At 34.3% G+C, this 26,711-nt stretch overlaps 1 long non-coding RNA gene across 2 annotated transcripts in view; it reads left to right on the top strand.

The window, feature by feature from the left end:
- LOC118974139 (uncharacterized) overlaps positions 1 to 26,711 on the top strand; it is a 457,532-nt gene that overhangs the window by 361,200 nt on the left and 69,621 nt on the right. Inside the window, exon 7 of one of the 2 annotated variants that reach the window (XR_012132177.1) lies at positions 14,608 to 15,647. The exons of the other annotated variant lie outside the window; for it this stretch is intronic. This is a non-coding gene — a long non-coding RNA (uncharacterized lncRNA). Of the gene's footprint in view, positions 1 to 14,607; positions 15,648 to 26,711 lie in introns of those variants that run through there. 2 annotated transcript variants of the gene reach the window in all.

Consider the following 26,711-nt stretch of genomic DNA (forward strand, 5'->3'; position numbering starts at 1 on the left):
ACATACACAAGTATGCCCCATATCTCTTTTATAGTCACATAAAATCCAAACATTGCAAAATGATATAGTACAGAAACAATTTCCTCTAAGTTTATATTTCTCTGGTAAACAGAGAAGTTAGAGAAAGATACAGGAAGTAAGTTTATAAAAACTTTCCTTCTTTATATATCAAAAAGAAAAGAGTCTTCAGAATTATCTGGCTATTAAGTATATATAAATACATCTTTCCTCAATTTTCGGGTGAAATTAGCATGCCTGTGTCTTCCTATGCCCTAATTAGTAAATGGTTCTTAACAGGCCAGCATGTCATCAGTCAGAACTAAATTTTCATATACTGTTGACAGTGAAAACTCATATAACCTTGTTGGAGGATAATTTGACAATGGGGATACAATGTCATAAAAATATTAATTCAAACTTCAAAGTTTCACTTGTGGAAAATCATCTGAAGGATATAATTATGTACAAATATAACAGTTACAACTGTATGTATCTCGAAAGATTGGCTAAACCACTTAGAGCCAAATTAAGAAATACACATATACATTGAAAAGATGCTGTAGGAAAATATGAGAAAATGTTCATTAAACATTGCTAAGCAAATAAGGAAATGTGCAAATAAAATAAGGCTCTGGATGAAAATGTTGATATACTAGGTAATTTTTTCCTTTTGAACTTTTCTGCACGTTTCAGATTCATACAATCACCATACATTACTTCTGCAATAAATAAATACTACAACTATATTATCCTAGTACTTGTTTATATAATAAAGACACATACTTATTTTAAAAGAAAGTTTTGAAAGCTAAATAAGTATGATTGTATGATTTTAAAAGACTATCTAAGAAAAAAACTCTTCTGTTACAAGTGAAGAATTTCCTTTTACAACTTTCAATAAAATGAGCATTTATTAGGAATAAAAAGATGCACTTAACACACATTTTTCAATCAGCATTGCCTGCAATTCATGGATCTTCAGTGATTATAGTCCTGCAATGGGTAATAGTCTTTGCTTGATATAAACATTTGTGCGAAGGTTTGTATTACTATGATGTAATTTTGGAAAAACCCACGTTGAGAGGGAGGATAAGGGAGAACTTTGAAATACCTGACAAATTATTTTAGTTCTTATGTTTTGTTTCCATATACTTTTCTTACTGAGTTTAAATGCAGCAACTACTATTTTAGAAACAAGCAAATCTAAGGAATCATTGAGTGATTTTTTAAAGCTTGGTGGTTATTGGCTACAAAGTGGGAATGAGCACAATCATATAAAGTGGATTTTACAAGAAAGGGCATAGCATTGTCTAAGGATGGATGCAAGCCTTTAGAAAAATAGTTATATTTAACCCCTTGGGCTAGTTTTCCTAACCAAACAATAAAAATAAAAAATAATTGAAATCTTCATCTGTAAGATACAGAGTTATTGCAAGAGACTTTAAGAACCTTTGGGGCAAGTGCTGGCAGCATTGCTTTCAAAATAGCAGAAACTTCACAATGAGACAAAGTGGATTCAAATCAAGGTTTCATAATTTGTTAACTCTGCAGCTTTGAACTAATTAACCATCTTGAGTCTTTCTTATTTGTAGTGATAACATTCTCTTTCCTACCTCGTGTGTGTGAGATTGTGTGTGTGTGTGTGTGTGTGTGTGTGTGTGTGTACTTTACTGACTTCTATACTCCATCAAATTTCAGGTTATATTTAGGACACTTAAAACATTCAGGATTACATAAAATACTGAAATGTAAGACTTGGAAGTATAGCTACTTTTCAAAAGTAATCATCAATGATTACTTCTTATTTCTTTTTTAATGGATGTTCGCCAGCTATTTAAATGAATTTGTAGTAAGTTGAAGTCTACTGTGAAACCAGGAAACCCTAAAGAAGATCTTATGTAATGAAAAGATAGAGTTCAGTTTACCAAAAGTTCATAGTGGTCAGCTCTAAGCAAAGACAAAACCAAAACTTTTGGTCAAGATTTCATTCCTACCTAAGCTTTCATGTGTGGAGGTTGAAAAAGGTTTACTGAATCCCTTAACTCTGTCAGACTGAATATTCTGCGACAATAAATCCTACCTTGTCCAGACTTACTCTTTAGGTAAATTGGTATCACTGAAATAATCAAAAGTAAACCAATTATGTTCTGGCATCTTTTATCCATCTGTTTGGATTTAACTGTCTGTTAAATGGTGTTTGCATATGAGGAAATGCTCTATTGTATGCAGAGGTATTCAATTATTTAGATTATACATTTGAATAAACTGTGCAGTGGAAGGACTACTCTTGTAATGTAGGACAATTACATTTTCTTGCATAGTTTACAGATTATTAAACTAATATCAATTCGACCCACACTACCAGTGACTGGATTCTAACCTTTGCCTTTGAGATTTAGCTACCATGAGGGTCTAGTTTCTACCCCAACAATTAGCTACCCATGTCAATCATTTCAAATTATACCAAATTATGCAGATTGGTTTTGGGAACAGGATTGTATGAGAAGAGACCACAAAAATTTAATTTCAATAAAGATCATAGGTGAGGTTTGTAGCTGCTTGTGGCTGCTTGAGGACTCCCAGCGATGTGTGGTTAATAAGCAATGGGTCTCCTGTTGCGGAGTGGCTTTCCCCTCACATGCAGGTCAGGAGAAACACCAGTGTGAGCCTCTCCTACACACAAGAATGTCAATTCCAGTACAGTTGGGCACCTAGGAACTGCAACTAGTATTTCCTTTGTTAGAAATATCTTTATTTAATCCTGAAAAAGGTGTAGGTCATTAACACATAAAGTTCATTGTGATGTGTAATGTTTAATAAACATAACAAACAATCATTTTTAAACTCCATCTTCACAGATTTCAGTTTTCATAAAGATTTCTCAATGAGGTAATCTTTTCCCTCTCACTTCTACATTTTAGTTACAAAATTGAAAAGTACTTTTTAATTATAAAATAGTATCTATTTGCTGTAGTAAAAAAACAGATGCCCCTCCCTCCAATCTGACCTGTCATTCATTATGTAGTAAGGTTGTCATGGTTGTAGATTTTTATCTATGCTTGTAAATGCAGACATAATTTAAAAATCTATATTTTATAAAATGGGATTAAAGGACTTGAGAGAACATGAGGTGCAGATATAGCAAACTGGTGGCTTGATTCCCACAATGTGATTTGTTGGAAATTTTGTTTAAATATTATTTTCATATATTCAGTCTGCATCTTTTGTTTCTGTTTCCACCTGTCCACAGAAGGAATTTGAGTTTGCTGTTAGAGATAATTGCTAACCTGTTTTGGTTTTAACAGATAAATGGAGGCCCAGAGAAGTCAAGTGGATACTTAAGGTCGCACAGCAAGCTAATGGCATATAAGGGAGTAGGACTGATTATTCTTAATTCCTGGTTTAGAGCATTTTTCTCTAATCTCCACTGGTTCTCATGCAAGCATAGGCAAGATGCACTTTCCACATCTTATTTCTTTTATTTTCATTGAAACATATAATTCATACAAATTTTAGAATTTGTTGTATTAACCTAAAATGTGTTCTAGCCCTCCTAGAAACATGTTTTTCTTCTAATAAACTCTGAGTCTCTTTAGATCATAGCCCATGTTTGTTCATTTTCTATATTCATTACTGAAATGACCAATTTTATGTGTCAGTTTGGCTAGGCCTTAAGTATTCTGTTATTCAAACACAAATCTAGGTGCAGCTGTGAAGGTATTTTGTAGATGTGATTAACATTTACCATCATTTGACTTTATCTAAATGTATTATCCTGGGTGGAATTGATCTAATCAGTTTAATGATCTTAATAAAAGATCTGAAGAAATTTCCTCTTGTAGACTGTACTACCAGCTCCTACTCAAGAGTGGTTAGCCTGTCCTTTTTGGCGACCTGCCCTATGGATTTTGGATTTGCCTAACCAGCTCCAAACAATACACAAACTCCTTGATTAAATAAATAAATAAATAACTCCTAGTGGAACTCGGACTGATACAAGTACCTGCTACAATAATTAGTAAATGTTTTGTTTTCTGAATTGATGAGTGTGTGAATGTGTTTTATTTATTTAAAAACCACATATTTGATTTGAATTTGTTACATTTCTTACAAACATTTTGTAATATTTCTAATATATTTAAGTGTATTGGTATTGGTAAACCAGACTCCCTCATGATACAGGGATTAAATGTCTATTTTTATTCCTCTTGTTAGGAAGTGTATCTCATTGTGTAAATGAGTGAAGTGGACTAGCTTCCTTGATTACAGAAATATATGGGGAGGGAGAAGTCTCTTTAAAAAATATTTGTAGGTAAGAGTATACATTTATATAGTCTTTTCTCAGTTGTTGAAGAAGAATCTGGTTGATTCTCCCCAGACCATTATAAATACCATATTTTAAATCTCTGGCATTATAACTAATGAAATAGCAACATCTTACAAGCCTTGTATTGACTATAGTATCTCTGAATACAGTGAAGATTTGGCATATGGGTTACTCAGATCCTGTTCTTCCATTAATTAAAATTTTTTTCTGGTGACAACTCAATTACATAATTTTTTTTATTGATGAGCTGTCCTACAGATGTAATAATGACAGTGTGATTACCACAAGAAAAATTTAAAAACCAACAAAACAAAACGAAACAAAACCCACCGCCTTCATGGCTAAGAGAAGGAAAAATACAGAGTAACTCCTTTCATAAAGTTGATCAAAAATAGAGCTTTTTTAAGGGACCCCAATTTCAGGTTGGTTCCAGCCTATAGAATATATGACTTCAAATAAAATCATTCCTATATTCATGGGTGAGATACCCTATGACAAAACACTAGCTGCGTAGTCAACTCTTGTATATCACCATTATTTGCATTTCCAATGAATATTGACTGTGAATCACAGGTAATGTCAAGGTGATAGGTGTGCAGGAGATGATTCTCATTCATAATGTATGCAAGTCAAGGTACATATCAGACTATATAACAGTGTTTATCAGAAATGTTTTGGAACAGAAAAACATTTAGGTAAAAAAGTCACATTATTGGGTTTTAAACTTACAATAGTTTCTCTTTGTGTGGTTACTCCAGCAACTAGATATACCTTTAGGCCCATTTGTTTTCATTTCTTTTCAATTTTTAGAAGTTACTTTTTCAGTTATAATTTATACTAATTTGAAATATTTAGAGAGTTACAAACTTAAATCAACATTAACAGGTATGTTCAAAGAAAATAAGCTTTTAACACTCCCCTTTACCCTATTCTCTCCCTCCTACTTTAGGTGACCAAATTTCATGGTTTATCCATTTTTTTTTAATACTCAAGCACACATATTTTATGCTCCCCTTCTTAGGTAAAATAATTACATACTATACACACTTTCTTCCACATTGCATTTAATCATTTTACATATTTACAGAACATTTCTTAGTAGAATGTAAAAATTCCTCATTCTTTTTTACAGCTGCATACTCTTCTATTGAATGGAGCTGCCATAGATAGTTCAGTCAGCTCCCTATTTAGAGGTGTTCGAGGGCTTTTTTAAATACTATAAATAATCCTTGGGCATATGTATTTTCATACTTTTGTCAATGTGTCTTTGAGATAGATTTCTACAAGAAGAATTGATGGATATCACAGACACACTGACAGTGCATGTAAATACCTTAACTGTGCCAACATAAATTATTATCAATCTTTAGATTTATGCCAATGTAATAGCTAAAAAATATTGGTGTCCTCAGTGTAATTTTAATTTATATTTCATGTAATTTATAAGAGGGTAAGTCTTTTTTCATATATTAAAGTGATGCTCATGTTACTTTTCTTGTAAGCTGTTCACTCACTAGCCCATTTAATATAGAACTATTATTTTTTTCTTCTCTGTAAAAAAACCACAAACTCATCATATATTAGGAATCAACCATGGTATATGTTGCATATATTTTTCCCAGTCTCCATTTTTCTTTTACTTTGCTTATGATGCCTTTTGTCATACAGAAATATGTATGTATGTATGTATGCATATGTGTATTACATTATATATGTAAAGTCTTTTTCTTTTATTTGTTCTGTATTTTGGGTTATAGTTAGCAAGATGTTACCTGTACCCACATTAGAATAAATTTACCCATGTGAATTCATTTTCTTCTATGAATTTGCTTTTTATATTTTATTCTCCAATACATTTAGTAACCATCTTGGTGATGGGAGAAAGAAATGAATTCATTTAAATTTTTTCCACACAACTATCCAGTTACCCTAATACCAGTTTTTAAAATTTCCATTTACTTTACAGCAATTTGAGAGGTCAAACTCTTATACATTATATGAATTATTTATATAATATATATTTAGTATACATTAAATTCACACATGTGATCATGTTTATTTCTAGATTTTCTATTTATTACATCTGCCAATGTGGTAATTTTAAAAGTATAACCACAAATTCTTCAGTACTCTTTCCACGTCGCAAGAGGTGGAGCTTAATTCTCCCACCCTTGATTGAGGACTGAACTTAGTGACCTACTTTAAAATAGTAACATTGCCAAAAATGAGGTATGTCACTTTGGAGATTAGGTAATAACAGACTGTGGCTTCTGTCTTGGCTCTGGATTGGGTTCTCTCTCTCTTTCTATTTCATTCTTTTATTTTTCTCTCATCACTCTGTCTAGGAGAAGCCACTTGCTATGTCAACTGGGTAGCTGGCTCATTTCAGAGGACTGCAAGCCCAAGGACTACTTGACCGTGACCTCATGAGAGACTCTGAGGCAGGGCCAGAATCAGCCAGCTGAGCAACAGCTAGATTCCTGACCCTCAGAAAATGAGTGAAATAATAAATATTTGTTGTTTCAAGCTAGTCAGTTTGAAGACAATGTTTTACATATTAGATAAGTAATACATTCCATCTGTTCATGAGCCAGTATCATGCCATTTTAATTGCATAGGTTTTGTGGTATGTTTTTATTACTCTTCATTTCCCAATTTTCAAGACTGCCTAAATTCATTTATTTATCACATTGCACCATATAATTATATTCTCTAGATCAAGTCAGAAACATAGAGGTATTTCTTAAAATTGGAGTTACACTCAATATATAAATTAACTTAAGAGCTGTCACCTTTACATTGAACGTTCCTATTTGAGTCCATGACATATTTTTGTTTATTCCAAGTCTACTTCTGTGTTTTTATGAGTGTTTTCTAGTTTGCTCATAAATGTTTTACATATTTTTTAATCTATGTTCATGTATTTTTTCTCTTTGCTATGATAAATGTAGCCTTTTCTTCCATTATTTGCTTCTCCACCTCCTCCTCCTCCCCCGTCTTCTTTTCTTCTTCCTCTTGTGTTTTTTGTATATGAATACATTAGATTTTTGTATGTTAATTTTGTAACCTGAAGGGGTAGGTAGAATCGCATCTTTCCCTACTCCCTCCCAAAAAGTGTCTGTATTCTAATCCTTAGAATCTGTGAATATGTAAGGTTAAATGGAAAGGGGAATTAAGGATGCAGATAGAATTAAGGTTGCTAATCAGGTGACTTTAACGTAGGAAGATTATCCTAGTTACGCAGGTGGGGCCAAGGTAATTACAAGAGTCCAGTTAAAGCAAAAGTGGGTAGCAGGGAGGCAGGGAGTCTTTGTTAGAGTGGTGTGATGTGAGAAAGACTTGAGTTGCTATTTCCGGCTTTGAAGATAGAAAGGGGCCACAGAAAAGGAATGAGAGTGGCTTCTGGAATCAGGAAAAGGCAAGGAAATGGATTTTCCCCTGGAGCTTCCAGAAGGTATGTAGCCCTGCCAACACCTTAATTTTAACCTAGTGAGACCCAGAACTATAAGGTAATGCAGTTTTGTTGTTTTAAACTATTATGTTTTGGTAATTTGTTGTTGCAGCAATAGAAATCAATAATGCACCTGAAATTTATTAAATGTTCTTATTGTTTTCAGTGGTTTTTCTACTGATTCTTTTTGGGCTTGCAGGTAAATAATCATGTCATCTGAAAAGACATGCCAATTCCAGTCTGTATGATTCTGAGTGCTTTGGCTAATGTCTTCCAAAACAATAATATGTTAAAGTGAATGTAGTCAGCATCTTTGTGTTGTTCCTGGCTTTACTCAGAAAACCTCTAGTATTTCCACATTAAGGGTCTAGCTTTTGGGTTAAATCATGTATGTTTTATCATATAAGAAAGTATCTGTCAACTGCAATTTTGTTCAGTATTTTAAAGAAATTGCGTTGAATTACTTTCAAATACTTTTCTGTATTCAGGCAGATAATCATGTGCATTTTCTTCTTAACTCTTTTAATTAGAGGGTGGAATTCTGTTTGCAAATATTTTATTAGAGAGTTTTACTCTGATATTTAAAAATGAGGTTGATCTGTGGTTTTATTTTTTGGTTAATTTTTTTGTTACATTTTGAAATCACTGTTATATTTCCTTTTCAAAATTAAATTGAAAAAATGGAAAGAAATACTGATAGAAGGTACAACATAGATGAACCTGAAAAATGGTTTGCTGAATAAAAGAAGCCAGACACAAAAGACAACATATTGTATGAATTAATTTATATGAAATGTCTAATAAAGTCAAATCTCTAGAGCCAGAAAGTAAATTAGTGGGTGCCTAGAGCTAGAAGTGAGACGAAGATTAGCTATAAATGGGCAGGAGGGTCTTATTGGAGTCATGGAAATCTTCTAAAAGTGGATTGTGGTGATCTGCAGCACAACTTGGCAATTTACTAAAACATGTTAACTTGTACATTTAAGATGAATGTGGATATGGTATGAAGATTACACCTCAATAAAGTTGCTAAAAGACATAATTTTTTTAAAAAATTGAAATGTACTCCCCAGAGCACTATAGTTCTGTTTAATAGGGAAAATGAAGGTTGATGCTTCTTTCCTTTTCCATACTCTGAAAGAGTCCAAGTAGATGGAAATTATGTGATACATAAACATTTGGTAGAATACCCAGTGCAAATATTGGGTCTGGGTATTTGTTATGTGTATTGCGAATGGGGAAATCTGGTGAACTCCTTTATGATTTTTTCTATTTCTTCTATGGTGATTAGCTTGTTTAGACTTTCTCTACTCAAGTCAATTTGATAAGTAGTATATTTAAAAATTAATTTCATTTAGGTTCTAAAGTATATTTACACAGGGCTTCTCAAATATATTTATCTTATGATTATTAAAATACCTCCTTTGGCCAGTTATTTTCCAGTTGTTACTATTAATTTTTGTATTTTCTCCCTTTTGCCTTTGTCATCAGCTAATAGATGATCCATTTCATTGATCTTATTTCAAACAATGTGATATTTGGCTTTGCAAAATGTCTTGGCACTGATTGTTCTGAGTTAATGCTCCTAGATACACATTGTGCCCTTTCAATATGTGATTTCATTTTTTTTTTTATTTCAAGAGGAGTTCTTGACTTAAAAATTTCAGTAAATTGTTCTTTTCCATTGCATTGGTACATATACTTCATCATCTTCTATATTATATATCTCTGACTTTGTCTTGAGACTTGCCATCCCTTTTGTACTTTTGTTAACAACTTCACTGGGGTATAGTTTACATACCAAAAAGTTCACCCACTTTACATGTACAGTTTCATAATTTTTAGCAAATTATGCCAATTGAACAATAAGAGTATGATCCAGTTTAAGAACACATCCATCACCTTACAGTAGAGCATAAAACAAGCCATGATAAATGTAAAAGGAATGAAATAAAGAAAAATCTCCAAGTAAACCAGAATTAAATTAGAGATCAAGAACAAAAAAAGTTGGGAAATCCCCAAATATTTGAGATTACACAACACATTTATAAACAACAAGAATCAAGGAATCATTCAGATATAGAATGTTTCATATACATTAGCTTCTTTGTCATCTTCGCTAAGCCCTAGTGAAGGTCCTAGTGAAGAATGTATGGATAGCAAGTTGCTGTTTCTTTGGATTTCTCCTATGTTTTGGCTGAAATCTAAACATTTTAGATGATATATTTTAGTAACTCCAAATCTTAATTTAGTTCTCTGAGCATCTTTTTATTACTGTTGGCTTTTGGAATTTGGGGTTTGTTTGCAACTTGACTGGACTTAATCCACATAATCTTCCTCCTGTTGTTTATGACTGCTGGTATGTCTGCTCAATTCTTCTGACTTTTATTTGTTAGCATGGCTTTCTAGGCTTTCACCTGTCCCTGCCTGGCTTATAAGGCAGTCAGTGATATGCTGTGTTAGCATGTGTCATGTTCACAAGGCTTCCACCTTCTGTGATGGATATGTGTGTGGGAGAGCCCATTCAATGTTCATCCACTCCTCAAATCTCTCTCTTACCTTTTAATGTCCGCTCTATTCCCTTGAGTCTCCCCTGTATATGTTCAAAGTTTCCTAGTCAGCCACAGATGTGTACAGAACTTACCTAATTCTGCTGTATCCTCTCCCAGGATCTGGCTTAAACTTCTGGCTGGTTTGCCACTCATTCCAATTTCCCATTTACTTTCTATGGGAATTTGTTTCTTACCATACTTGCCATGTTTATCTAGCAAAGCTAAAAGTTTTAACTCCCCGCACCAAATCAGCTGTCCTCTGACAGCACAGCTACTCGTTTTGCAGCCATCTACACTCTGGTAAAGCTCCAGGTCTCAAGCAACCACACTTGAGGGGATGTTTGTATGTGCATGTGGAAGCAGGGAAATGGTAGTACCCGCACGCAGCAGGCCCACAGGTAAGTGCTGTTCTTACTGAAACCCCACCAGTTTTTCAAGAACAAATGCTTGATTTTTTTTATACCTTTAGTCTATGTCAGAGCCCTGAAATAGTTATTTCTGAGAATTTTGTTCAGCCAGATACACTAACCTGTATGTGCTACCATAGCCAAAGTATCTCATGTCATTTCTTTGGATGTTAGAATTGTTCCTTTTCACCTTCCATTTATTTCAAGATATCTGTTGTTTACTCATTCTTTTCTTCCTTCTCATTTAACTTTTCTTTGTGAAATGATTTTTTTATTTCAATTTTTTTACAGTCTTCTTTCTCTTTCTGAGTGTTTCTAATTCTCATTTATAGTGCCCTTTTATTTTCATTGAGCTCATTTTGAACTGTTTGGTTACAATTTTTATCTATTTTGTCAGCATGTTTTTGTGGCATGCCTTTATTATTCAAGAAGATGTTATTCTCATTTCTAATAACATTGTATTCTATTCCTTCTATATTGCACATTTTTATATAAAATTAGTTTACTTAAGATTTTAGGAAAGAGTGGTGAGCATAGTTTTTCTATTTTCTCTGGAAAAATAGATTTTAGAGATTCTACTTCAGTTGTTTTTGCAAAAAAAATCAAAATACTTTCTGAGATTTGCTTCCCCTGCTGTTGTCCTTTCTTTTCTGACCCTCTCTTTATTTTACATTATTCTTCCCATCTTGCTTAGTTTACATCCTCATTTCAGTAATTTAATTTTTGTGAGTCTTTATCTAGGAAAAAAAGCGTAGGTTATGGTCTTTGTTTTGTTTTAGTTTTAAGCATTCATATGCCTAAGACTGCTTCAACCTTCTCACCTTACAGTGCATCCCACATTGTCGTTGAGTTAACTGTGCAAACTTCTCTCACTTGCAGCTGCCTTCTTCAGACTGGCCTGCCACCCTTTCTAACAAATGCTTGCTAGATATATTGGCGCTCAGTCTGTTGCTTTTCTTTTCTTCCTTCCACAGAACTATTGATGCCACATGGTACTTAAAGCTATTGATGCTGTCACCATCTGCTCACATTTTGCTGTTCATGTAGATAATTTATTACCAGGTATTTTGTAAATATTGTCTGGGTTGTTTTGTTATAATGGTTAATTTTGCCATCCTAGTTGTTCTATTTTTATGGTAGGATTCATATAGTTTCAGAAACTGCTGCAGGAATTCCACTTCAACTATCACCCAATTAAATAGTTAACTCAATTCTTCCCCAGAAAGCCACTATAAACAATGGCCAAAACACAAAAAACAAAGGCACTGAAAAATAATCAAAAGCAGGCAGATTATAAGGAGAGTGGAAACAAGGGAACAACAGATTGTTACCCATTCTCTGTAATGTTTAGCCTAAGGGCAGGCTTAGAGGAAATTTCATTTTTCTTGTCTGTAAAACCAGAGGACAGGTTTTTTGGATAGGCACCATTTAGGTACTGAGGGAGAAATCCCTGAAGGCAGAGCAAAAGTCCAGCATTTGGTATTTCAACCCTATCCAGTTATCTGGCTGAGCCATAAATCATGAATGCACAATATGTAGTCCAGCTCAGTATAGAAGGACTAAACTTTCATTTTATCTGCTGCTAAAGAGACAGATTTTTTTGAGTTCAGCCAGGTTAATAGACCACTAAAAATATATGTATATATCTGCCCTTTGGAAGACGGTAATAGAATTTAGAGTCTATAAAATATAATAGCCAATATCCAAAGTTACTAGACATAAGACAAAAAAGGAAAGTAACTCTTTTTAAGGATAATCAATAAGGAAACCAATTTCAAATATTTGAATATTGAAATTTGACATAGGATTTATAAGCAGTTTATGTAATTGTGCTAAAGACCACAAAGGAAAATATGTTCACAATAAATGAAAAGATAGGAAATCTCAGCAGAGAAATAAAATTCTGTACCTGAAAATAAAAATCAGTAAATGGCTTCTACTGCAGACTGTCCATAGCAGAGCAGAAGTAGGAATTAATGAACTAAGATATTTCAATAGAAAATATCCAATCTGAAAACTGGTAGGAGGTTGAAAAACGTGAACAAAACCTCAGGGATCCATGAGACCTTATCAAAAGGTTTACTGTATTTATAATTGGAGTTTCAGAAGAAGAGTGGGTAGGGAATGTGGCAAAATATAATAATAATAAAGAAATGATTTCTGAAAACTTTCCGAACTTGGCAAAGATGTAAATGTAGATATTTCAGAATCTCTGCAAATCCACTAATGAAAATATATAAAGACAACCTCTTGCAGACATATAACAGTCAAATTGCTGAAAGCTAAAAATGGAAATTCTAAAAAAGAAGGAGTGCACTGATACTTTTCTTACAAAAGAAACAAAAATACACATGTTGCCTGAGTTACCAGAAACTATGAAGGCCAGAAAACAGTGGGAACATCATTAAAATACTGAAGTTAAAACTGTCATTCCAGACTTCTATATCCAACAAAATTATCCTTCCAAAATAAAGGTGAAATAAACAGATTTTCAGGGAAAAGAAAACTAAGATAATTCTCTGCCAGGAGATCTGAACCACAAGAAATATTAAAGGAAATTCCTGAAGTTGTATAAGTTATGTAAAGTTGTATATGATAAGTATTTTATATTCTTCTTCTCTTACATATAGGAAACATTTAATGTGCCTCATTTGAAGATCAGTCTTAAACAGTTAGCTGCACTTATTTATTAATCATAATGTTAATAGTGGGATTATTATCAATATGTGACATGTACTCTTCTAAGTACTTTATGTTCAGTATCTTGTTTAACCCTCTCCACTTAAGTCTGAGAATAGGTATTATTATTCCCATTTTTACAAATGAGGAACGTGAGCTGATTGATCATTGGCTTGTCTAAACTCAGGCTCCTGATACGTGGTAGAGCCATGATTCTAGACTCCTCTCACTTACATTTAGTCCTATTTTTCTTTGCCTCCCATATTCTAGTACACTTACACTGATAAAATATTTATTGAAAGAACATATAAATTCATCTAGTAGTGAAATTGGTAACTGTCCTCTCTCTTTAAATGCACATTTCAGAATACTTAGTATCAGCCCTTTGTTAAATTTGTTTTTCCTGTCAAATGTTGGATAATTAAGGCAGAAAAATAACAGCTACAATCTGAAAAACATTTTCTCAAGCCATGGAATAAAACCAGCGCCCATAATTTGAACTAATATTAAGACACTATTCTACTGATTGGAGCAGTTAGGTTAAGATTATTGAAAAACTGAATATTTTATTCTTGGCCTACCTAATGATGATAATTATTGAATTTTGACACCAGCAGTTTTATTATATAAAAAACATGAATAGGGAACAAGTGAGGTCTGGGCAGTTAGAATGGGAATATTCATGAGGAACCTGTGAAATAAATCTCCAATCTCTCCTGAAATGTTCTTTATATCTTCTAGGAAGAGGACAACAGTTTTCACCAACTTCTATTATGATGTTCTGACTAAAATTTGAACTTGATGTGTAGCCTGGAGAATGAAATAGTAACAAGGATATAACAATATAAAAACAACAGCAACAATAGTAATAAAGCATAATAAATAAAATCAGAGTAAAATAAAAGAATTACACTTTATAGATATTTACTGACTTTGGTCATTTAAATCATTAAGTGGCTGAAGAAACTTTGTGGATATATTTGAGGTTGCCTCAACAGAGGAGGTCAGACAAGTTTTGGATTGATTTCTTATTTACGGTTACTGTGGCAAACTGTTGGCCGCCTTTCCAACAATAATTACACCTGTTTTCTTCTGTAACAAAGCCAATTTTTGTTCAGATACAGTGAAGACAAATGTTTCATGGGGTAAATTTTATTTAAGCCAATTTGAAAATTCTGCTTCCCTTCCCAGGAATGCTTTTGGATAAAATATGTGATACAATTGTGGCAAATGAAACATTGAGGAGTTTTGCTACAATGTCCTATTCCTGAGCTATTCCTCACCTTTTAAAAGCACACATGTGACTTCATGGTTGCTGTTGCGTTACCTCATCTGAGTCATCTCAGTGGGCACAAATTCAAGAAGATGCCTGTGCTGCTCAGAAGGTGGGATGGTGTGAGGTCAAGAGCTATAAAATTTACTTGGCAGTGTCTGATAATCTAATCTGATGATGAAGGATGTGGAAGAAGAAAACTTGAAGTATTGATGTCAAGGAAGATTGGAGAAGAGATTAATGAATGGCCTATTCAAAATCACCCCAAAACCTGCAAATATTAATTCTTATCAGAAGGATCCCAAAGATTCTGTTTTTGGATATTGGTTAATCTCCTTTTTGCAGCTGACTCAGTGCACTAATGAACAACATTGTAAGAAGGCAGAAATATAGTTACACATGGGTTCAACAATATGGGTGTCTGCACCCAGGATGACTTCATTATACAGTGCATGGAGTGCACAATTTATCAACAGTGAGTAACATTAGATACCGTTTATGGTTTAATATACATTAGGACTTGGTGGCAAGATAATTATATTGGTCCATTTCATGGTAAAGGAGAAGTAATTTGTATTCCCCAGAGTAAACTTGCATTTTGAATTTAATTATCTTTCCTTGCTATTCATGCCTATGCTCAAACAACCATATATAGGTATCCCAAGTAGCTTACATACTGTGATGGTATCCCACAGAACCTGCCTGCAGACAAGGCACTATGTAAAGCAAGGCGATGAGACTATTGACCATGCAACATATATGTATATGTCTTCAAGGTGTAGCTTGTCTCATTTTTTTCATCAAGTCTTCTTGAATATATATCTTTGAAAATTATTACCTCTTCTGAATTCATAGCCCTTACATTTTTAATATCATTCAAATTATCTTAGCACTTACTATCTTGTTCTGTCATTCAGCCTTTCATGTGTGTGTCCTGCTTCATTATTAAATTTAAGCCTTTTAAATAAAGTCTTATCTCCTTGGCTTCCCTTCGTCTAGCAGCATATTTTGCACATGCAAAGATACTAAAAGATTATTTGCTAATGACAGCCATAATGGTAGAGCCCTAAAAATACATGTGATTCCAAGGGGCATTGAAACCCCAGGTCCTCCAATCGAATTCCCTTTGTCAGAATGTTTTATTTTTGTAAAAATCTAATGTTAGATTTGGCTGAAATAATTTGAAATCTCTTTTATTAAACAGCCAAGGTCCAGGAGGACTGTAGGATCAATGGATACCCATATGGATCTTATATTACCATTTCTATCACTTATATAATTATATATTAAGTATTTATATTGAAAAAGCAGACCAACTCATTTTATTTTACCTTGTAAAGAAAAGCAGTTGCTCCTCTTCTTTATAGCTTATACTGATAGTTCTAATAACATAATAAATTTAAAACTTTATCTTTTCTCCACTGGAATACAGTTTCCATAGGGGTAGGAGTATTCCCTCTCTCTCTTATATCTCAGATGTATATATTCTATACTCTTAGAAAAGTAAGTACCTGTCATATAATAGGGATTTGATAAATAGATCATTGTTTTTGTTTTGTGTGTGTTTCTATTCTTTCAATTAAAAAAATTATCTAGAAAAAAACAGTACACAAAACAAAATTAACAAAAAAAATGAGAACATTTTTAAAGTAAATGTACTTATTTTAAAGTGGTTCTATCCTAAGAAAAATCAGAAGTTCTAAATATTGGTATCAAACTAAGAGGCAGAGATTAGAAGTCATTTTTATAGAAAAAGGCATGTAGGGATGGGGTATAAATCTCCAAATTTTCAGATTTGCTGAATCCAGAAATTACTTTCAGCAGTTCTTCCCTGTAGTGAACATTACAGAATATTCCAAATATTCTGTGAATCACAGCTATTGCCATAAGCTTATTTAGGTAAACCCAAACCTAATTTTCAACCTTGATGATAGCCTGGTTTTTTGGAGTGATTCTAGTTAGTGCCAAATGACTCTCCTAAAACTCGAACAACAGCATTTTAATGCTTAAAATATCACTTAACTGGCAGATATTGGGCTGAATGAGAGGTGTCAGGGGAATCTAGTTCATAACCTTATCTTGGAAAGTTGACTATACTGTTTATATGCTATTATATTACTTGAAAAGCCATTTGACAGAGGGCCTCTAAAGAGCTGAAGAACTTGGTATTTCCTATTTTACTAGAACTATTTCAAGGAATGACCAGTTTCATTTTGAAGTTCTCTAAGGGGTTTGGTTCACCTTCATCATTGATCTTTCTATTTGAAGTGTTCATTTACCATCCTGACATAATCTAGGGCTGCACTGCATGATGTTGACGATACGTTTGTCAGTGTGAAGAATGCAGTGCCATTGTTACAGAAATTGTACAAGAAACAGAGACCTTAATATGTACCATCTGTTTTACAAAAAAGCTCAATGTGGTAATGCATTTGCAATACCAGAAGCAATATCTCTAAGACATGAAATGAACATATGTTGTCTAAGAGCCTTCAGGCTGACATTGAAAAAGAGAAAAGATAGTACTTCAAGGCAAATACTGTCCCAGTAGAAAGACTGCCAGATCCAATATGGCTCAGCCTATTGACAAGTCTCTGGTGAACAACTTCATATAAAGATTTTCACATTGTTATGGGTTGTACAGCTCTCTGGCCCATCTTTTTAGCATAGGTAGAATAGTAGAAAACACCCTCTTTGTCACTCTGGGTACTTTTCTGTTTCAGAGCAACATATGTTATCAGAAAAGTCATGCCATACAATAAAGTACTTGAATGATTATTTCTAAAGCTGGAATAAAACTGAATCAGTGTTTTCTAATGAGTGAGCAGGAAGTTTTAAAAGCAGAGCTTAAAATGCAAATAAAAGCTATACTAAAACATCTACCTTATTAACATATACATAAATTAGGAATTTTATGAATGACAGTTTATACAATTTTCATACATGTGTACTGAATATCAACTGAAAAATTCTGACCTCGTTTTTCTAGATAAACCCTAATATATAGCTGTATTTTATAATGTGAATTTCAAGTGTTTATATATATATATATATATATACACACACACACATATGCATATATATACACATATGAATATTACAGTACATACATGGCCATAAGTCTGTATATGTGTGTTATATTTGTATAATTGAGCACTGCAAGAAATTACAAAGGTCAAATGATAGATTATTAAGGCCATTAGAATGAAGAATAGTTAATTAGCTTAGCAAGTGTTTGTTTGCTTATATTTCAGTTCCATAGATCCAGTATGGGTTTAACTTGTATTATGCTTAATCAGGCTTAGCTCTTCATAAACATGTCAATATGAAATATAAGCCTTACATTATAAAAACACTTGAAAAAATACAGCAGTGGACTTGCAGCCAGGAAATCTGGCTTTGAGTCTCCAATCTCCATTTATAAGGTGCATGACCTGAGGTAAATCTGACCTTGGGTCACCCTTGAAGGCTTCAATTACTTCAACTATAAAGAAGAGGGTGGAACTAAATGATCTTTGAGGTTTTTCCCAAACTTTAGAATTAAATTTTAATCACAAATACACAATCATTATACAGTTTGAAATACCAGGAAAAAGTGTTTGAAGTATAAAGTTGAGATAACCCACTTATTTTATGTATTTTATGTGTAAAACTATACACTTATCTATAGGAAAGTCCAATTAAACAAAACATACCATAAGGAGATCTAATTTTGTCTGTCATGTTCATGACATTACATAAATTTTTGTTCATGTTCATTCTAAATCTTACTTAGGAAATAAAACCCGTCTTTGTGACTAGCCTGTTAGCTATTGGGCAGGGAAAAGGTAATAATGAGATGCCCCCGATCGAATAACAACCGTATTCCTATCCTTCCAAAGCTGTTTTAGATCTGGAAGTAGTTCTCTGATGATCATTAATATAAAGTTATTTTTTTTAATGATCATTATCTTCTATTTAAATGAACTCTACATTATTGCTCTCATGGCCTGCTGAATGTCCAAATGCAGATCCTGTTCAAGATATGATTCAAGGATGGCTCTAATCAGGAACTTTTGGCTTTTTTAAGGGTGGAATTCTAAGCACAGGGCCCAGCCTCTTCTCCCAACCCACCCATCCCTAGTGTAATTATTCTTGGGATTATGCCTCTCATAAAAGGAGGCTCTATTGTTCACTAATTGTTCTCTGGTATCTGGTACACATAGAAGCTACCAATGTAAAAAGCTATATCCAGCTTCTGAGCTGAGATTTGTGTAGGAAACTCCCACTCCCTGTTCTGAAGCTGCACTCTCCCTTCACTTACTAACTTCTAATTCCCTAATCATACTCGAAATCTAATCCCTGATCACTACCACTTCCTTATTATTACATTACGTTGTTTCTGGTATTTATGGTATATATTCTACCCTGAAGTGAATGCTCTGGTTACCCTCAAATTTAGAGCTTCATTCAGACTGCTACCTGGTCTCTTGACCTGTCAACAGTCAGGGGTTGATCTACAGGAATTCGTCTCCGCACGATGGGTCAGAGGACAGCCATTGATGAAATTCACTCGCAACCACACAAAGTTCAAAGGCACTAGCTTGAGTGGTGTGTGTGTTTATTCAGGAACATGTGGATCTGATGAGTGCGAGGAGATTGGTGCAGTATGGCACAGTTGCAAGTCGTTGACTATAATTGATTTTTAATGGGCTGGCTACCTGCCACCAGATGTTCATCAATTAGGTATGCTTTAAAAACCAACACAGCTGCTTATTTCATGCTGACTGTCAGGTGGCTGAGGTATTGTTACATAGCATAAGAAGTCAGCTCTGTGCGAGGTGACCATAGTACAGTTTGCTCTCGAGCAGTTGTGATGTAGGCCTATAATTATTAATAACACCTCTTTCTCTTTCTCACAATGTCCCTGTTTGGATAGTAAATCACATGGGCATCCTATCTATTTGTCATGCTGTTCCATGCATTGTACAAAGTTAAGTTAGACGTAGATCTTGCCCTATAGCAGCAAATAATTCTTATTAACATTATGCACAAAGTAGGTTTTACCTCTGAATGTCATTGAATTTTAGAGCTGGTTAGTCCAACGCTTCATGAGAACTGGTTCATCAATTGTTAAGTTAGTTTTTACCAACTTACCTCTGCTTCCCCTGTACCTATTTGCAAAGCATCATCCCAGCTTCCTCCCTTTATCTTCTTTTCTCTTCTAGACTGTATCAAGGCTGACTTATTCCCCGTATCTTACAGGGAAAGCTTATGTCCAAAGAGAACCTTTCTCTTTTTTGAATCAGTGTTTCCCCTACACCAAAGTGATCAAATTACCTCATCGTTTTTCATAAAGAAATAGAAAATCACTGTTAGGCAAAGAGCAAATAACTTTCCTAAAATATTTTTTAAGATAATTTAATTTTATGTCTGCAAGGAAGAACACAGTATTATTACAGAAGGATTTTTCTGCCATTTTAATCATGTCATTTTATGAGTGTCATAACATATCATTTAACCATCATATTGTTACACTGTGCTATTTTAAATAATTACCTACTGAATAATTTTGATTAGGGGTGGTCCAGCCCTTGACTGTGGTAACCAGTTTTTCCTGGAGTCTCTACTCATCTCCAGGAAATATTTATCCTCTAATGGCTGTAGATACCAATATTTATTTACACTTATTTTTCTATTCTTTTAAAATTTAATTTTTATTTTATCTAGGTAGTAGATGTAGACTTTTTCAAAAATCACGTAGTCCTTAATTCTATAATGAAATACAGCAGTCCCATTATCCTATAACAATCACTTTCAAATTTTTGTTATTTGTTATTTTAGTTACTTCTTTTTGTAGTTACCTTCATTTATCTAAATAATATATTTGATTTGCTACTGATTTTCCAGTTTTAGTTTTTTCTTGTTCAGGAGGGTTTAAACAGTTCCCCACTGCTAACATACTTTCCCTCTCCTCATCCTCATCCTCATAGGTAAACACTGCTAAAGTTCAAGCTGTAAGAATATTACAACTGTATTTTCTTTTTTATATAACTTTTTCTTAACTTGGAAATTGACTTCTGATTTTCTTGTTGTTTCTTTAGTTTGAGTTTTATTTGTTTAGTTTGCTGTGTATCTATCATTAGGCCAACAGTTCAGCTTTGTCCCAAACCTGGATATCTCTCAACTCACTCAAGTGGGTAATTTATAAGGTCCTTTTTATTTTCTTTGAAAAGGCCTTATGGACGTCTTCTACTCCAATCCATAGCCTTAGAATGAAGGCATTGCTGTTATTGCCATTGTTATTTCTCTTATCCACTGTTAATATTGAGAAGTCCAGTGCCATCCTGATGCCTGAATTACCACAAACTTAGTGGCTTCCACGAACTCAATTTTATCTTAGAGCTCCAGAGGACAGAAGTCTGAAATGGGATTCACCGGATGAAAGTCAAGGTGCCAGCAGCCTGCATTCCCTTGGGAAGAATCTCATTGCTTGCTCTTTCTAGCTTCTAGAGGCTGCTGCATTCCTTGGCTTGTGGCCCTGCCCTCCATCTTCAAAGCCAGCGCTGGCCAGTGGAGTCTCTCACATCACAACACTCTAACAATGCCTTCCACTTCCACATTTACAGACCCTCATGGTTACTTTGGGCCAAACTTGATAATCCTGGATAGTCTCTTTATTTTATGGTCAGTTGATTAGCAATCTTAATCCCCCTCTGCTATATGTAAAATAATATATTCACAGGTTCCAGGGAATAGGACATGGACGCCTTTGTGGGGCTCTTACTCTGCCAACCACAGGCTCTTGCATGCCAAGACAGGCTGTTGAACATTCAACTTGCTCTTCACCATTTCCATTTTGATGTTTAATTGGCATCTCAAACCATATTCAAAACCTAACTCTTGATCTTCATATTCCATAAATCTGTTCCCCCTTTAGTCTTCCATATTTCAGTAACTAGGCAAGTCAAAAATTTTAATTGCCAAAACAAATTATTGATGCCTTAAATATCCTTAAGTCCACATTAAATCCACAAGTAAGTTTTGTTTCCACCATTTTCAAAATATTTCTAGAATCCAATACTTCTTCCCACCTCACTTCCGTACTTCTAGTTGCTCAGAGCAGTTTCTTAGAATATCACAGTATTAATAAGTATTTCATGAATGAGCTAATGAATAAATGTAGTCTTTACCCATTATATGAGCACATATATCTTTAGGTATCTTTTTTGCTGGTTTATGGTTTTCTGTTTGTTTGATTACATTTAACCTTTAATTCAGATGATAATTTTATTGGTACAGAATCTCAGTCTCTCCATATCTTATCTATCTCCATATAGTATATAGATATACCTATATTATATCTGTATCTGAGAATATTTGTTCTCAATGCAAACTAAGAAATATACAGTTTAGTCAGGAATCTTAATTGAAAAAACAGAAATTAATAATTTAAGCAGTCAATAAATTTATTGTAAATACATGTGGCAGAAAAAATCAGGTTTGAAAAATCAGGTCTTGAAAATAGGTGGGATTCAGGGAAGCTACATTATCTACCCTGACACACAAATTAAAGGGTTGGGTATTGGTGTTTCTTTCATCTTCTTCTTTCATGACTTCTAGGATTTTCTTCCTAGCAATACTCATTTTATAGAGCAACCACTCTTACTCTATCCCATTATTAAATTCAGGGGAAAACAATGATCAACTGTACGTGAAAATGACACAAAAGATAAATGTACATGATTCATATTTACTAGACTTTCTGTTAAATTGCTATGAATTTATAACCAATGACCCCTTGTTTTTGCATTTCCTCTTACATAAGTTGTGTTGATTACAAACAGAAGCTGAATACTACAGTTAATATTCTTGAACTCTGATCACTTAAATATCAAATGTTTTTTAAAATTAAGATACCCAATATTCAAGTACTTCTCTTTGACTAAGGGACTAAGGAGGAAATAAAGGACAAGATATGGTCCTCAATTTTTTGCAGTTAATATGTTCTTCATATTAGATTACATTTATTCTAAATGGCCAAACACAGGGATGTTCCTTCCTAGTTTGCAATGCATGTGACTCACATGGTTAATAGTAATGGGTCAAACAGTAGTGACTAATAAGGCTAATAAGACTTATTCTGTGTTGGAGCTAACCCAATCCTTTATCAGTACTCCAACCACTCTGCTTATGTGGCCTCATTGTTAAGATTATGCCTTTCATCTATGGAAACCAATCCCTTTCATATACAATTTCAGCAAGAAGCTTATAAAATGTGTATTAAAGCAGTATTGACTTGTCTAACAATAAAAAGTACAATTAGGCTTCCAACACAGAGCATTTCTAATTTGCATAAAAACCTTTCTAACCTATTCCTTTTTACAGCAGAATATAACCAAAAGGTTATATTCTGTTCCATGCACCAGTAATTACTCTAAAATCACTGGATAGATGTACCTATGTAATATTGTTCAGTTCTTTATGCAGATCATTAAAACTGAATTTATATGCAAAATATATCAATAGGAAAATACTATTAAAATCATTAGAAAAAATGACCAAGCACAATGGATTCCTTTTACATAATATCACATAATGTAATAATTTAAGATAGTTTATTCCTGAGAGCCACTGTCTTGATAAAAATTATCCCAAGGGTAAGACTAAAGACATACTGTTATCACACCTTTTAATTGGGGCTTCTAATTTACAAATGTATAATTTTAAAAGACACCTTTTAATTATCAGAAAGAGAAATTATGAATAGACTTTAAAGAGTAGGTAAACTAATCTGAAAGTTCAGTGAATATTTTAAGAATACTGGGAGTACTTATAATGAAACATTTTTATATCAGAGTACAGGTTGTTCCCTGGCCATGTGTGATCTTTGTCATATGAAAGCATGTCTATCTTGTGTACATGGGAATTTTAATTCCACTTTTAAAATAGTGGAAACTTGTGTGACTTTTATGATTCTTGTGCTCTTTGATTTCCTTAAATGACTCCTAGGAGGAATAGTTCCCAGCATGGCTGATTCTCTCCTTTGCAAAGGTGGCATGAAAATGCTCTGTGACCACTGCTCCGAGCCCTCCCATGGCTGTTTAATGAAGAGCAGCGCTGCTCCACCAGAGTAACACAGAGCGACATTGCCTCAGGTCACTTCAGGGCATGTCACATCATGGAACACAACATAACCTGACGTAACCTGATCCAGCAGGTCAGGTGCCTGTTGCCTATTCGTAGGAAATACCTTTTATTTCTCCTCCAGCAAAGAGGCCATGTCACCATGTATAACAGAATGTCAGTTCTAGCTCTAGATCCAAGGAATACCAGTGGAAATGATTTCCTTCCCAATTACAGTGGAATCTGTTCAGCGTTGAGCTACTTAGAGTGCATGTCATTAACAAGATATAGTTGTGATTATTGAAAATGAGTTGAAGGCAGTCTTCCTTAATTAGACAAATTTAAGACTGGACAAAAGTTGTAGTAGAGATAGAATGCCATATTTTTTAAAAAGGCAATTAAAACAGGAAAGGGAAGAGAAAAAAGAGTTGTGAAACAAGTCATAGTTAACGGAAGGCATTCTTTTACAAAAGAGAATACTACTTTCTGGGAAAAAACAAATAAATAAATGGCCAAGCAAGTAGGCTTCTTAAAAATTACTGTTAAACAAGGTAACTGCTTAGAAAGTTACTTGTATTGGTCCATTCCTGAATTTAGCCAATGTAGTTATCCCCGTGAAAGAGACGTCATTCCTGTGTCTTCCTGCAGGAGGCTCAGCTAAAGGAAGAAACAAGACAGGTGTCACTGCACACCTGAGATAAGTAAATCCTGAACTCCAGGCTGTTACCTATGTATCCTAGAGAAGTGAGAGAAGTAAAAGAACATTGCCTGAAACAGGAAAGAAGCCTTCAGATACTTGAATTGATTATTACCTGCTTCGCTTTTAATTTTCTAATCTCACAAGAATATCCAAGTCTATTAAAAGGTTAAAAACACATGTTGTTCACTAGGAGTGGTAAACTTTAAAAACATGTAGCTTGAGCTTATCTATAAAGGTAAAGGGAATTTCCTTTAAAAATTTTTCTCAGGCAGATAAAGGAATTATTTAGGAACAAAACTATGATTCATCACTAAAAAATTTGAAATAAAAGGAAAATCATACAACAGTATTATAATAACTCATGTACGCTTATCTAAAAGAGAATCACCCATATAACCAGCTCTCTCTAATTAATTAGTTAACATGAACCTTATTTTATTTGGCTCTAATCTGTTAGGTGTTGAAGGGGAAAATTGGGTAAAAAGACTTACGAAAGGTTTGAACCAGCTTTTTGTAGGAAATAAAACTATCATATTTGTGTTAACTTAAGGGATAGAGCACTTTCTTCCTGGATCTAGGTGGGGCTACAAGGATGTGTACGAGTTGTGAGAATGGTGAAGATAGGCATTTATACTTTTCCAAAGTATTTTTGCTATTTCATTAGTAATACTATAGATTTTTCAGATCAAAGACAGATAAATATTGTGTTTACTAGCATGTTGTCATCCAAGTAAAATATGAGCCATTTCAAATTTATCCAGAAGTTCCAATAATTTGTCCCATTAGTGACAAAAATTTCCTCCTTTAGATCATATAGTCAAAACCTGTATATGTATTATAAGTGAAGGACAATAATAAACTAATTATGAATGAGGTCATAATTTTATTTCAAAAGATAGTTGGTTTTCAGCTTAAATAAAACCCTTGCCTCTGATACAATGCGTAATTTGCTACTACCTAAATATAAAATATTTCATATACAGATAGGTTATTGCTTTGTAATGAAAACTAAAAGCTTTAATCCAAACAAGCAAATTTTCAGAGCTGAAGAAACCAAAGTAATGGAATGTTTGGTTATTAGTTATCTGTTAATTCATTTCTATTGTACCAATGTTCACAACTATGTCTATAATTTTAAACAATTATATAAATTAATTTAAATTGACACTGATGAAAACAAAAATAAAATAATTTTGTGCTTCTCTTCTGCAAACTATCTGGCACTGACTTAAAGATTATTGAACTATTCTGAGTTGATTTCTTTGAGCACAAAATTTGAGCAGAAATGCCCAGAAGTGATAAAACTATAGTTAAGTGTGAGGGCCAGGCCCCTGGCCAGGGCTCGGTCCCGGGGCTGATCCACCGCAGCTCCCTTGCCCAGTGGTAGTTCTAAGACCTGGTATTTTAGCCTCGTCACCAGCTGGAGAAGATGGCACCTATTTCCTGCTCACCACCCTTTCCCCTCTTCCCTGCTGGGGATTGGCCCAGCAGACTTCTGTACCTGGGCACAGCTCGTGCTGCCCGCTTAGAGTGGCGTGTGACACCTATCCGCTTAAAGGTCACGCATGATACTGTCCCGGATTGGTTGGGTGACTGAATATAAGGGAGCCTGCCGGGAGGGAGAGGAGCTTCCCGACAACTGCTGTAACCACCGCGAGAGATTAGACAATAAAGCCTAGAGAAGAATGAAGACCTTGGGCGTGTTGCTTCGGTCCCTGAAGGGTTGCGACAAGTGGTGCCGAAACCCGGGAACCTCTCCGAGCTCTGCGCGTAAGTCAGAGCTTTCTTCACGAGACACAACCACCTGGCAGAGCTGGTGACTGCGGACGATGTAGAGCTTCTTGCCCTGCAATGGTTCCAGAGAAGCCAGCAGAAGGAGAAGCCAGCAGAGAGAGAAGCCAGCAGAACCAGAAGCTAGTGAGCCAGCCTGCAGAGACGAGAGGAAGAAGCTAGAGAGAAACTAAAAGAGCTCTAACTCATACTTGCCTGCGTGCAAGCTGCAATCTTTCTGTAACACCGCCTGTGAGAAGAAATTAAAGCTGATTGAAACCAAACCAGGTCTCCTGTGATCGCGTCGACTCGACCCACAGGAAGCGGGCGCGATAGTTAAGCACTACAAGAGAAGCTTTGGTGGCTCCTATTCCACTAAGATGTTCAAGTGCATGTCTCATCTTTGTAGAGCACATTTTTTGTGGGGTTTTTTTGCCCCTTCTCTGT

This window comes from Manis javanica, chromosome 6 (assembly GCF_040802235.1).
Source record: "Manis javanica isolate MJ-LG chromosome 6, MJ_LKY, whole genome shotgun sequence".
NCBI classification, from domain to species: domain Eukaryota; kingdom Metazoa; phylum Chordata; class Mammalia; order Pholidota; family Manidae; genus Manis; species Manis javanica.